The sequence below is a fragment of the Capricornis sumatraensis genome, chromosome 17, assembly GCF_032405125.1.
Source record: "Capricornis sumatraensis isolate serow.1 chromosome 17, serow.2, whole genome shotgun sequence".
Taxonomy (NCBI): Eukaryota; Metazoa; Chordata; class Mammalia; order Artiodactyla; family Bovidae; genus Capricornis; species Capricornis sumatraensis.
This window is the reverse complement of record NC_091085.1, coordinates 57,138,112-57,153,143: the sequence shown is the minus strand read 5'-3', so window position 1 is coordinate 57,153,143 and position 15,032 is coordinate 57,138,112. Positions and strand designations below refer to the sequence as shown.

Sequence of the window (15,032 nt, the reverse complement as noted above, 5' to 3'; positions counted from 1 at the left end):
CACCAGGGGCACCCCAAAGATGTGGATGCGCCTTAACACCCTGGGGAGAGACACCCTTGGTCTGTGGAGGTCACTGTGTCACTTCCTCACGGTCCAGGAGACTCTGTGTGACTCCCCAGGGAGGGTTGTGCAGGTTTCACCAAAGATTGTCATGTGATGGAAATTCTGAGTGTTGGGATGGTGACTTAGGTAAGGGAGAAAGAATGCATTTAGAAAGGTGTAAATTGTGGTGATGTCCAAATTGGCTTCTTTGACTTGGGACTTTGGGGGAACTGAATCTGAGAGCATAAAGGATTTTGAAGGGCTGGAACCTTGGCAAGATTAGAAGGGATCAACGTCACATTGTAAGCTGACAACTACTTCCATGTTAAAAAAAAATAGAAGACGTGTATTAATTGTGTGTGTATGCATGTGTGTTTGCAAGAAACCATGGTGCTTTTGTTCACAGTGAGATCTGATGAACCAACTGTATTTTTAATGGAAGTATAGTTGGTTTACAATATGATATTAGTAACAGGTGTACAGCATGGTGATTCGGTATTTTTACAGACTCAGTTCAGTTCAGTTGCTCAGTCGTGTCCGACTCTTTGCCATCCCATGAATTGCAGCATGCCAAGCCTCCCTGTCCATCACCAACTCCTGGAGTTCACTCAGACTCACGTCCATCAAGTCAGTGATGCTATCCAGCCATCTCATCCTCGGTCGTCCCCTTCTCCTCCTGCCCCCAATCCCTCCCAGCATCAGGCTCTTTTCCAATGAGTCAACTCTTCACATGAGGTGGCCAAAGTACTGGAGTTTCAACTTTAGCATCATTCCTTCCAAAGAAATCCCAGGGCTGATCTCCTTCAGAATGGACTGGTTGGATCTCCTTGCAGTCCAAGGGACTCTCAAGAGTCTTCTCCAACACCACAGTTCAAAAGCATCAATTCTTCGGTGCTCAGCCTTCTTCAGAGTCCAACTCTCACATCCATACATGACTACTGGAAAAACCATAGCCTTGACTAGACGGACCTTAGTTGGCAAAGTAATGTCTCTGCTTTTGAATATGCTATCTAGGTTGGTCATAACTTTTCTTCCAGGGATTAAGTGTCTTTTAATTTCATGGCTGCAGTCACCATCTGCAGTGATTTTGGAGCCCCCAAAAATAAAGTCTGACACTGTTTCTACTGTTTCCCCATCTATTTCCCATGAAGTGATGGGACCAGATGTCATGATCTTCGTTTTCTGAATGTTGAGCTTTAAGCCAACTTTTTCACTCTCCACTTTCACTTTCATCAAGAGGCTTTTTAATTCCTCTTCACTTTCTGCCATAAGTGTGGTGTCATCTGCATATCTGAGGTTTTTGCTATTTCTCCCGGCAATCTGGATTCCAGCTTGTGTTTCTTCCAGTCCAGCGTTTCTCATGATGTACTCTGCATATACGTTAAATAAGCAGGGTGACAATATACAGCCTTGACGTACTCCTTTTCCTATTTGGAACCAGTCTGTTGTTCCATGTCCAGTTCTAACTGTTGCTTCCTGACCTGCATACAGGTTTCTCAAGAGGCAGATCAGGTGGTCTGGTATTCCCATCTCTCTCAGAATTTTCCACAGTTTATTGTGATCCACACAGTCAAAGGTTTTGGCATAGTCAATAAAGCAGAAGTAGATGTTTTTCTGGAACTCTCTTGCTTTTTCGATGATCCAGCAGATGTTGGCAATTTGATCTCTGGTTCCTCTGCCTTTTCTAAAACCAGACTAAACTCCATTAAAAGGTATTACAAGGTCATGGCTCTAATTCCCTGTGGAACCACCTGTCTGAAGAGACTGCCACAGGTTGATATAATTTTTTTTGGCGTTAATGGGTATGTGACCCCAGAACAGAGGTCCCAGGTGGGCAGACTGGAGGCTGTATCTGATTCAGGGGTGTGCGTGTGCTTATTTAATTTTCTGCCACCCTGTAAAAATTGGCTAATTACATAGACATCTGGATATCCAAGTTCTTATGAAATTCACTTATGAATTCTTATGAATTCTTATGAAGGTCAGATAGCCCTGGGCCCACACTACTCCCTGTGACCCTTGACCTGGAAGTAACCAATGGACACCCCTGTGTGTAAGCCCCTGCACCCAAATCACCACAGTCTCCACATCTTCCCCTCGTCTCCCTGCCGGAGGCGGAGGGACCTCTGTGATTTCTCACCACACTTGTACTGTTGGTTTTCTGATAGTGGGTTTCAGAGGAAAGGGAGCTACTTCTTGTCCCCTAGTCTCTATAAGTCACAGATGATAGATGTCACTTGTCACTCTGATAGAGAATTCCATGTCTTTCTAGGCATAAGAGGAAAGCTGGAAATTGGATTGTGTTCTGTCAAACAGTGTCTGAGGGGCTGAGAGTCCTTGAGATCAAACCGCAGGAGAAATGATTGAAGGAAGCGTGAGTGTTGAGCCCAGTGATAAGAAGAAAAGTCCCCGGGAGAGGTGAAGAGGAGGACGCGACAGCTCTTTTGAAGTCTTCGGAGGACCATCCTCTGGAATACGGAGGAGATTTGTGCTTTTTAGGTTCCAAGAGTGGAAGTCAAAAGGGAACTACTTGGGCTCAACATAAATAAAAATAATGCAGAGTGAGCGAGTTTGGGGGGTTGGTAAGCTTTCAGACAGGTGATGTCAGTTCAGATGCTGACCCCACGGGGAGCACCTTTAGGCTAGTAGCAGAGTATCATTCGAAGTATCATTCCTATGGCTTTCCCATCATGAAGTCAGTTGATAATTGACTTTTTCTGAATTTGAAAGGCTTGTATTTCCATCCTCATAACCTGGAAGGTCTACGTATCCGTTTCCTCTTGGTGCTGTAACAAATCAACATGAACTTAGTAGCTTCAAACAAAACACATTTATTATCTGATAGGATGGGAGGTCAGGACCCTAAAATGGGTTGCTTGGCAGGGCTGCCTCCTTCTGGAAGCTCTAGCAGAAAATCTATTTGCCTTTTCCAGCTTTTGGAGACTGCCTGCATTTCCCGACTATGGCCCCCTCTTCCAAGTCAACACTGTAGCATCTTCAAATCTCTCTCTCTCTGACGACTGGTTCCATCATCACCTCTGTTTCTCTGACTCTGACCCTCCTGCCTGTCTCTAATCAGGACCTTTAGGGTCACCTGGATAACCCAGCTCCGGGCTCCCCACCTCCAGGTCCCAGAACTGGTACCTCCTATCAGATCAGCAGGGACATTAGATTAGAAATACAGTGCACAATAAATGTAATGTGCTTGAATCATCCAAAACCATCCCCTCCACTCCTGGCCCATGGAAAAGTTGTCTTCCACAAAGTTGGACCCTGGTGCCAAAAAGGTTGGAGACCATAGACCCAGATACTCCTTTCATCTCAAGGTTCTTTTCTCAGTTACATTTGCAGTCTCTTTGGCACATGTATTAGTTTTCTGTAGCTCCCATAATAGGTTCCCACAAACTCAGTGGCTTGAACAACATAAATTTGTTCTCTTAGAGTTCTGGAGGCCGAAAGTCTGAAATCAAAGTGTGGTCAGCACCTCCCTTCCTCCAGAAGCTCTAGGGGAGGATCCTTCCTGGCCTCTTCCAGCCTCTGGTGGCTCCAAGTGTTCCTGGGCTTGTACCCGTATCCTTGCAGTCTCTGCGTCTATCTGCACATGTCTTGCCCTTGTGTCTCCATGTGACCTTATTCTCCTGTAAGGGCACTTGTCCTTGGATTTAGGAGCCATCCTAGTTCAGAATGATCTCATCTCAAGATCCTTAGGTTAATTATATCTGCCAAAACCCTGTTTCCAGGGACTTCCCTGGTGGTTCAGTGGCTAATACTCCAAGCTCCTAATACAAGGGGCCCCAGACTCGCTTCCTAGTCGGGGAACTAGGTCTGGTATGCTGCAGTGAATATCGAGGCTCCCAGGTGCCTCAGCTAAGACCTGGCACATCAAATAAAATAATAAATAAATATGTTTAAAAGACCCTGTTTCCAAATAAGGTCACATTCATGGTGCCGGGGGCTAGAACATGGATGTATCATTTTGGAGTCACAATTCCAACCCCCATGTAAAGTGACATATTCTGAAAATTAAGATCCAGATAGCTCTGGGGGTCTTTATGCTGCCAGAAAGACTTCCCAGATGGTGCAGTGGTAAAGAATCTGCCGGCCAATGTAGGAGATGCAAGATACACGGCTTCGATCCCGTGTATGGGTCGGGAAGGTCTTCTGGAGGAGGAAATGGCAACCCATTCCAGTATTCTTGCCTGGGAAACCCCATGGACAGAGGAGCCTGGCAGGTTACAGTCCATGGGGTTGCAAAGAGTCGGATATGATTGAGCAACTGAGCAGGAGCAACATGCTTTCAGAAACAACACATTTTCTGTTCTTTGCTAAGTTTCTTTAAAGGTTTTCAGAGGAAGGAAGAAAAATGCAATTTCCATGTTGTAATTATGATTTAATCTTTGAACGTCTATCATCCTGACGAAGTGATGGCCTCCTGTTTTCATGTGTCAGTAGCTGTATTGTTTGTCAGCGAGCTGTGGTCTCCAGAACCACAGAAGCCTGGCATACGTCACCAGCAGGCGATGAACTCATTCACGCTTGGAGAGAAATCAATGTAAACTCACGCTGATCTTGAAGAGAGTACCCTCCAACTTTTGGCTGCAATAATTAAGTTTCCAGCCTTCTGGTATCAGCTGGACTTGCAATAATGAGATGCTAAAGGCCTCATAAAAGGGAATTAACATTTTAAAACCTTCTCTGCCCCAGGGAAGGTCTTTATTTCCAAACTTGGTCTGCAAAGGGCAAGGGTAGGCAGCGGATGTACTGTCGAAAATAAAACATAAAGTTTTCTGCTGCTGGTGTGGGGTCACTAAACAGAGCCCAGTGTCACCTCTGGAGAATGCAGGAAGCTTTGAGAGAGCAGCTACATTTCTTAGGTTATCACATTGCCCCTGCAAAATGCGGTATGACCTGATTTTCTTAAGTGGTTGGATTCACAGAGGCATGAGGTTGCAGGGTGGGCATGTCCTGAACATGTTCCTTAGAGACGTGGTGTGCATTGATGCCACTGAGCCAGAGACATAACGATTCAGAGGATTAGACAGGTGTGGTAGGTAGTGGGATCTGCAGGCCTGGGATGAAATTCTGCATTGGTGAGCTTTGCTTTGTTTTGGTTGCAAGCAATAGAAATTCAGGGCTTCCCAATGCAGAAGACACAGAAGACTTGAGTTCAATCACTGGGTCGGGAAGATCCCCTGGAGGAGTAAATGGCAACCCTCTCCTGTTATTTCTTGCCTGGAGAATCCCATGGACAGAGGAGCCTCGCGGGCTACAATCCATGGGTTTGCAAAGGGTTGGCCATGACTGAGCTACTAAACAACAACAGCAATAGAAATGCAAAGCCAAGTATCTTAAGCTGAAAGGGAGAAATAGTAATACATTGACATGCAGCCAAAAGAGCCATGATGACTTCAGGTTGGAGGTGTATCCAGAGATACATCTGGACTTATTTTCTCCTCATCTCTCATTTCTACCTTCCTCTGTGTGGTTTTGTGCATCTTTTCCTGTGCTCATGCCGGCTCCTGGGCCCAGCAGCCCTCCGCCACTCCCTGGACCTGGAGAAAGCTCGGCTGTCTTCTGGACGTGGGTCAGGTGCACCTGCTCTGTGCTGCCACCTTCTTCCTGCTGTTCTGCATCTCCAGTCCACACCCGCCCCCCGCCACCGCTGCAGTCCTCACCTTTGTGCTTCTGTCCCCTATGAAGACGTATGTGTTAGGGACTCAGTGCATTGTGCGTCCTTGTGCAGGTGGCAGGTTTGCCCCTTGAAGGCAGGTCCATGTCTTACTTCTCTTCCTGCCCTGAAGGGTCTGTTAGAAGGAGCAGTGACAAGCACCACAGCCCACGGTGACACTATACCAGACTCTGTTCCCCTGATTTTAAACACATTACAGCCTGCAATGTACCCAGCAGCCCCACAGAGTAGGTCCCAATATTATTCCATTTTACAGCCCAGAAAACTGAGGCTGGAGAAGTTTAAGTGTCTAGGTTGTGCATAAATACTAGTCCATTTTGTGTCCAAATTTATGGTGCAGAAAAGTAGACAAACAGTCCCTTCCTACTTCTTCTCATTTAAAGACAGAATTAAAGACAGATGTTTCTGAAAATCTAGATTTTTATGTAAGATTTTTGACTTTTCAATGTTGGCACATCATCCAGTTGAAAGAGATCTGCAAATGCCCAGGGTCTGTCTTTCTCCCCTTCTCTGTGTGTCCTGCGCTGTAGGAGCAGGTTCACTAATGAAAGATGGGGCCCAGTCACAGGTGAGAGTGAGATTGAGGACCTTGTGGGGACCCCACGATGTTGATGAACTGGGTTCAGAACAGTCTCTCTGCACTGACTTACCTTGAAAGGGTCCTTGTCTGCCGTGGGCTCCAAAAAGCTTCCAGAGAAACCCTCAGATGGATCCTAATTTTATCAGAAGGAGATTGGAGAGAAATCCTAGAGTAGTTTAAGCCCATTTCTCTCTCTTTCAGCGATGCTTGGCAAACGTTCCTCCAGAAAACACTGTTCTTCTATTTCTGGGCATGAATTTCCTTCGCTTCACCCATCACCAGGAGCCAGGCAGCTAAGAATAAGTCGTCAGGCAGCTTGGATGTTATTGCCTAATTGTGTCCTTCTTTATGCTGGTAATTTGGACTTTTATTGTTCCATTCTGATGGGAGATGTGTCATATATTTCCTGTTGGCCAGAGGATAGCTATTGCTGCATCCCCAACCTTTTGTTCCATCAGCATCACTCTGATTTCAATATTAATTAGATCTTTTGTTCCTTTCTGTCTTTAGCATCTCTAATGAAGAACTAACATTCTGGAATTGTTTTGGCGTCACGTGGAGAAACCCTGGAATGAGCCAGGGTAGGTCTGCGAGCCTACTGGCTTCCTTCCCTCAGTAAACACGCCCGCACGCTTCCTTCTCCTCTGCTGGCCACCTCTCACCTCTGCTCTCCATCAGGCCCTGCTCAGGGCAAGGTCCTGGGGGTTCACTGGGGTCTTGGGTCTGTGGCTGTATCATCAGTATCAAGTAGGGTCAACTATGGCTATAGTGCCTCTGTCTCCTGGCACATTTATCCTTGACATTTTGGAGCTTGGTTTACAATTTCAGCTCCTACCAGCAGTTTTGATGGTGAGCAGAATGTATCAGCTTTATATTCAAATTCATTTGAGTTTCCTGGAGAAACTCAAATCATTTAATGCAGTTTATTTAAATTTTTTTTTTAATTTATACAATTTTTTAAAAAGTTACTTTCCATTCACAAAACATTGGCTATATTCTCTGTGTGGTGTACCACACAATACAGCCTTGTGCCTATCTTTTTAAAAAAATTTACTTATTTATTTGACTGTGCCAGGTCTTAGTTGGGTCACACGGATCTTCCATCTTCATTGCAGCACACTGGATGTTTTAGCTGCAGCATTGCAGACTCTTAGTTGTGGCATGTGGAATCTAGTTCCCTACCCAGGGATTGAAACCATGCCCCCGCACTGGGAGTGCAGAGTCTTTGCCCCTGGACCACCAGGGAAGTCTGGAGTATTGAGTATCTTATACTCAATAGTTTGTACCTCCCTCTCCCTACATGTCCCTCCTCACCCATTTAAGTAAACTTTAGAAGTTACCCATCTAAGAAAAGTGATGCATGGGGCATTTAATTATTGTTGCAGAAATGAGGGTCACCCAGTTGGTAAGTGCCAGGGCTGGGGTTTGAGTCTGGGGTCTCAGCTTTGGCTTCACAGACAGCTTCCCAATTTCACAGGGAACTTAGCCCCATTGGAGTGGTTAGGGTGCTTATTTCAGGGGCAAGGTTCTCCCCTCTACTTTGAGATTATCTGCGCATTGACTTATTTTATGCATATCATGAGGTTAAGATTATCTTCCAAAGATTAAACTGTAGCCTCTTTTTCTCTTAAACATTTCAAATGTATACAGGGAAATTTCCTCATATCGGAAACTGGTGAACATAAAAAGAAATCCGTGGACTTTCCTGATGATCCAGTGGCTAAGATTTTGTGCTCCAAATGCAGGGGGCCCAGGTTCGATCCCTGGTCAGGGAACCAGATCCTGTATGCCACATGCTGCAATAAAGATGGAAGATCCCACATGCAACAATTAAGACCTGGCACAGCCAAATAAATACATAAATGTTTATTTGAAAAGAAAATCCAACCAGAAAGAGCTAGAACTGACTTCCTCAGCCAAAAACAATTAGTACAGCACAGACTCGATGGGCACGAATGAGAAAAAACTTCGGAGAGTCCCCTGAATATGCAGGGGTCTTGCATGAGCAGTTTATTCCTGCTTTATTGATATTTATCCCTAGTCCGATATGGACTTTGGGAAAGTAACTCTGCCTTTAGCAGTTGGTGGAAATACAAATTCTGTCTTCGCCAGAAACAATGGAATGGTGTTTTCCTGGGACTGGATGGTCTGGATTCCGTGTGTTGGCACACCTGCTCAGTTACTCAGTCGTGTCTAACTCTCTATGACCCCCACGGACTGTAGCCTGCCAGGCTCCGCTGTCCATGGGATTTCCCAGGCAAGAATTCCGGAGCGGTTTGCCGTTTCCTGCTTGAGATCTTCCCGACTGAGGGATGGAACCCACATCTCTTGCACCTCCTGCATTGGCAGGCGGATTCTTTACCTCTGCAACACTTGGGAAACCATTGGATTATGTAGCCACCTATTAAACAAATGGATTCTTATCTCTTCTAATCCGTTTTCAAGAGCAGTGGGCTTCCAGCAGGAAACGATCGTTTATATTCTTATACTCAGTGTGTTTCTTCTACACTGCTCTTGAACTAATTTGCCAAGGAAACATTTCGGGTTTAACTTGAAATGTTAAGAGACAATCTCAGATTTCAAAGCTCTGCTTCTGACTCCTATTTCTCCCTGCAGAGTTGCCTTAACCTTCTTAAAGGGCCCCTCTTCAAATGTTTCAGATATTTTTGACCACTTCTAAAGCTCAGTTTACCGGGCTGTTTTTAAAATGAAAGGCCCCAGCCCAAAGCGATTGCCCTAATGTAGTTATCTTTAAATGCTCCGGACGCAAGAGCAGTTTCCATCATCAAGGATTTCGGCCATGTCACTCCTCAAGGGATGTGTTCAGAGAGGTGAATGTATCCATGACTTCCTAACATCCGTTGTGTCTGACACTTGATGACTATTTGGGTTACACTCTGATGACTTCTTTTCCTACGTGCACAGTTGTAGGAAGAGTAGTCCGCGGCCATGTGCTGAGACTGGCTATGTGTCTGAAGCCCACTCATGGGGATGGTGGATTCCCATGTGGCTTTTCTTAAAAAGAACTTTTTTATTTTGATTTTATTTGGCTACATCAGGTCTTAGCTGTGGGCCAGGGATCAAACCCGCTTCCTCTGGTTTCGAGGGCGAAGTCTTAACTACTGGATCACCAGGGAAGTCCCTCCATGTGCTTTTGACAGCCTCCTTGAGTGACAGAATAGTGGTGAGAATTTTGAAGGGTTTTCCACTTTGATACCAGTGCTTGCACTCTGGCCCAGGTTGAGACAGAAGGGACTTTGGTCAAGGACGCTGGGCCAAAGGATTTTGGTTTCATAAATAGGATGTAAATAACATAGAATAAACAAAACATGTAGTAGGACCCCGCTCCCTAGCATGCGCCAATCCAGACATCACTAATCCATCCCAGCACTCCTTCCTTCTACAGCCCTGGCTTCTTCTTGAGCAGAGGTCCCTTGAGTAGCCACTATGGGGTGATTTGTATTGGCAAGTGAGACAAACCTATTTCCTATTTCTGATAAAGCCTGTGGGGGAACTAGCAAATGTTTTCATAAGAATTGAGGAGCATGATGCTAACGAGGCCATGATAAGGACCTCAAAATCTGATATATTGGAGAAAAAGAAACAAAACACAGTATTTCTGTGCCATTGCACTACATCCTATTGATCTCAGGGACACGTAGCAGTAAGTAGCAGCTGGAAGCAAGACCTTAGCTCCCTGATTGGGAATTGAACCCTGGTCGCCTGGGTGGAAACCAGGAATCCTAACTGCTAAATGACAGGGGCTAGGGGCTGGAATCTAAGTCCCAATCCTAGTCTATCCTGAAAGGAGGAATCAGATAAGAAGACAGAAGGTATAGAAGAAAGTATATTATGTATTAGAAAAGCAGAGTACATGTGGAAATATCCATGGGTGAACTCAGCATGAGAGTTGCTTGAGTCATGCCTTTGGGAAGTTAAAATCCTTTCTAAGGGGAGGAGTCTTCTGGGTCTCTGTCGTCTTGCCGAGTCGTCTTCTTTGCATGCCTGTATGCTAAGTCACTTCACATGTGTCCAACTCTTGGTGACCCCATAGACCTGTAGCCCGCCAGGCTCTTCTGTCCATGGGATTCTCCAAGCAAGAATACTGGAGTGGGTTGCCATGCCCTCCTCCAGGGGATCTTCCTGACCCAGGGATCAAACCTGTATCTCTCATGTCTCCTGCTTTGGGAGGTGGGTTCTTTACCACTAGTACCGTCTGGAAAGCCCCATCGTCTTTGACTCCCTGGCTGGTTTGTCTCAGGACCCTCCCCTGGGTGTGCTCACATACCTTAGTCAAAATGGATTTCATTGCAAAGGCATATGGGAGGAAAATAGCAAGACTTACTATGGTCTGACATCCCCTGCCTTTTTGACCCTGTGAAGACTTTTTTCACACGTATGGCATCTCCCTTGCCCCAAGCATGGAGAATGTATTACCTCTTGATCTCCTAATAGGGTCTGGCTCCTCTCTTTTGTACCCAATGTCTGCTTATCCACCCTATTCCTGCTGTCGTTTCTTGTATAGAAGTGCAGATCTTGAAATGTAAAGAGTCCAGTCATAAGAAGGTAACCCGGAGCCCATTTGTCTCTTACCTCAAGAAATGTAAACAGGGGACTGGTAGTGAGTCTCCAACCTGGAGCCCATCTTTTTCTCACCCCAGGAGGTGTGAACAGGAGGCCAGTTGTAAATATCTAGCTGAGAGCTTATCTATCTCATCTCACTATCATTTGTATCATGATGTCCTTAGGCCAAAGGTCATAAGATGATAGTGCTTGCGTGCTCAGTCAGCGTCTGACTGTGACCCCATGGACTGTAGCCCTCCAGGCTCCTCTGTCCATGGGATTCTCCCAGGCAAGAATACTGGAGTGGGTTGCCATTTCCTTCTCCAGGGGATCTTCCCAACCTAGAGACTGAACCTGAGTCTCCAGCATTGACAGGTGGATTCTTTAGCGCTGAGCTACCTGGGAATCCCGTAAAATGATAGGCTTTGAGGCAAATACAGTCCCCAAGACAAGCCCCCACACAGAGTCAAGTACTTTTAAAATGTATTCTTAGATGTCAACATTCAAACATTAGTAAATTTCACTGAACCCTGGATCTTCCATTTCTCTTTCAAAGTCAGAGGATCTCTGCACACAGCCCTGACGTTCCCGCATGGCAGCGGAAGGCTCAGGGGGGTGGGAGTTAACCCCTTTGAGCAGGGTTTGGGGTGCTCCCTCTAGTTTTTCACAATCCCCGAGTTTTCTGTCTTTCAGAGAAGACCTCCTTTCCTCATTTATGTCACCTCCCTTGGCCCAGAGGGATTGGGTTGTTGCAACCCCCATCAGCCTCCACAGAAGCTCCATCATCCCAGGCTAGTCCTGCTGAAAAAAAAAAAAAAAAGGGTGAATTATATGGGTAAACTGAATTCTATTACAAATATCTTAGATAAATAAGTTGTATTAAGTGAGATGTGTTAGACCAATGTATTAGATGCAATTATTGTAATTTATTGCTCACATAGGTAGAGGTTTTCATGAGGCAGAGTCATTTAAGAACAGCTGTAATTTCGCCACAGGGGCTACTTCTGTGTTTTGTTACCAGTCTGGAAATTTTTATATCCAGGATTTTAATCAGCCCGTGTCACACTGGCAAGGACTCTGAGTTGATCAAGGGGATGAATTCCAGGGACTTCTGTGCTACCTAGGCATTGCTGTGCTTTACCCCTCCCTCTGTGACTGGCTCAGCCTGGCTAGGCTCTGAGTCGCTGGTCCCTCTCCGAAAATCTCCTCTGAGAAGTCTGGATACCCAGCCTTTCCTTGGCAGCGCTGAGCCAATCCTGTCTTTGCCAGATCTTAGGTTGGGCCTTTCAACCTCCATCTTTTCCACATTCAGATTTTGGAGGAATTGGTGATGAGGTCATTGTTGGCATTTTCTTTTTCCCTTCCCCTGGAGTCTCAGAGACTTAAAACAAAAAGAAACAAAAAAAACCTCTCAACTACTTTTCATACCTTGAGTCCCCAGTTCATAGCATGCTTTGATACAAAAGTTTCTCAGGGAAATTTTCAGAAGTACTTTCAAAATCAGCTTGGAAAACACAAACCCTGCAGATTTCTCATTCCCCTGAGAATATGCTTATCCTGCCAAAATGCCTTTCTTTTATGTGACTAATTGCTGTGCAAACCCCGGACACCTAAGCTTGTGACTCCAGCCTGTGTGCCAGTGGAACCTCATTCAGGGTGCTTCTCTCCACCAGGTTCAGTGTCTGCTGTCTGAGCTGGTTCAGGAGGCTGAGTAGCACCATACGCTGGGCTCTTACCAGATAAACAGCTCTTCATCCCTCCCGGGCCACCGTTTGATGCACAGGAAGCACTTGGATCTTTTCCTAAACTCACAAGCATTGGTGGTGCTTTGAAAAATCTCCCAATGTCGAGAGCTACAAAGCTAAAATAAAAACGTTCCCCAGAAAAGCGTATGCTAAACTTTACAACAAACCGTAATCTTGGGCCTAATTTGCTGTTGTGGTTTTGATAAGGGGCACAATTTTGGAAGCACTTGTCTGTCGAGGTAGAATCAAACCTTGTCGAATACGCCTCAGATGGGGATTTTTTTCTCCTAGTGGAAAAGAGCCAGAATTTTGTTATTTCTTCATGGAAGCGGCCTGACTAGCAGAATGCAGTCATTGAGTGGTGATGCTTGACTGATGAGGGGGAAGATGAAGTTGGGTGGAAGTGAGTGTCAGCTTTAAAAAAATGCATGAAGTGAAAAGTCCCAAGTTAAGTTTTATTTGGGGCAAAATGACGACTGTAGCTCGGGAGATAGCACCTTAGATAGCTCTGAGAAACTGCTCCAAAGAGGCAGGGTGCAGGGGGAGGTCAAAATCACCAGTGTGACTTTGGTGAAGGGGGTACACGTGCAATCAAACACACATTTATTTTTAGAAGGTTGTAGCTAGTCATGAGGAACAGTCATCACCATGAAAGATTCTAGTGCTTTTCTAGATATGAGGAGGTACAAGAATTAGGCTCATAAAATTGGCTCCTGAAAAATATCTAACTATCAGACCTGTCCTGCCAGTTTTTCCCCAAAATCCAGAGTGCCTCATTTCTGCTCTCCACCCTGAACTCCTTTCAGGGGTGTTGAATATTGGCAACAGCATGATTTAATACTTGTAGAGGTGGATGGCGGGCTTCCCAGGTGACGCTAGTGGTAAAAGAACCTGCCTGCCAATGCAGGAGACATAAGAGACGTGGGTTTGATCCCAGGGTCAGGAAGATCCCCTGGAGGAGGGCATGGCAACCCGCTCCAGTATTCTTGCCTGGAGAATCCTGTGGACAGAGGAGCCTAGTGGGCGTAGGGTTGCACAGAGTCAGACATGACTGAAGCGACTTAGCAAGCACACACAGAGGTGGATGGTACATGCTGTTGGCAAGTACCAATTTGCAGTTGACAGGGCATCAATGGGTCTGCAGTGGAGGAGCGTCCTGGGCATCTTGGATGAAGGTGAGTGGAAGGTTGGTGAACCTGAGGCAACCAGCGAGGCCTGAGCATCTTGTAAACACCATACAAATCTTACTGTCCTAACAGTCACTGTTGCTGACAGTATTTTGCACAGGCATCTCTCTTCTCCACTCATGCCTTCTCAAGGGCAGGGACTCTTGGGTTTGCTTTGTGTCCTCAGAGCCCTGCTTGGACCTCAGTGTATATCATCACTGAGTTTTAACCTCAGACTCACTGCGAGCTCTCTGTGCCTTTGAGATGGATCCTCATCCTCCCCAGGCTACAGAGTTGCATTCTCTGAGGTCTCTGTAGCACCAAGACTTTAAGATTCTGTAAGGAGGAGTGTGTTTCAGATGAGCTGGGAAGTGAAATGGTCTCCATTCTGCCCACACTGGCTCCGAGATCTGCCCTTGCTGGGAGGACCGGATAATCAGTCAGTTCTGGGCTAGGCACTGGGCACATTGCTTTGGAGGGATGAAGAACTGACATGTCCCATCCGTGATCTGACTAGGAAAATGAGATTGATCTGCATGAAAAGAGGATTAATAAGAATAAATGAGTCTGAGAGCAAAGCCTCATGATCAGACCTTGACAGTGAATGAGTCTCCTTAGAGTGGAGGCTTTCAGTATGGTGCTGGACGTGATGGATGGATGGGGAGAGGTTCACAAGACCTGCCCATTACTGTTGTATGATATGAGCAGATATGAGCAGAGCACTTCATCTCTCATTTATTCTGCACAGGTCTTGTACATCTACAAGGTACTGGGCTCTGTGCCATGAGCCTGGGCTGCAGAGAATTGAGTAAGGCAGCATGCCTGTCCTCAAAAGACTTGCCTTATGATCTCAGAGGCAGAGAAGTAAGCATTCATATATTAACTCATAATCTGTGAATGTACATATGTATACATACAGAAGATTACTCGAGTCAGAATCCACGGACTTGTCTCCTGGAAATCTTCATAAGAATAATTTGACTTTGCATATTCATTTTTTTTGGCCCTAGAGGTAAAGAAGCCACCTGCCAATGCAGGAGACATAAGAGATGTGGGTTCTATTTTTGGGTCAGGAAGATCCCTTGGAGAAGGAAATGGAAATCCACTCCAGTATTCTTGCCTGGGGCATTGCATTTACAAGGGAGCCTGGCAGGCTATGTAGTCCATAGGGTCGCAAAGAGTCAGACATGACTAAAGTGACTTAGCACCCTTTCATTTTTTTACAATAGTCGACAGAATGGTGTATA

At 45.7% G+C, this 15,032-nt stretch overlaps 1 protein-coding gene and 1 non-coding gene across 2 annotated transcripts in view; both read left to right on the top strand.

Annotated features, from left to right (window-relative positions):
- TMEM132B (transmembrane protein 132B) overlaps positions 1–15,032 on the top strand; it is a 240,879-nt gene that overhangs the window by 207,808 nt on the left and 18,039 nt on the right. The window lies entirely within an intron of this gene.
- On the top strand, positions 8,014–8,086 carry TRNAW-CCA (transfer RNA tryptophan (anticodon CCA)). The gene has a single exon. It is a non-coding gene; the product is annotated as a tRNA-Trp (tRNA).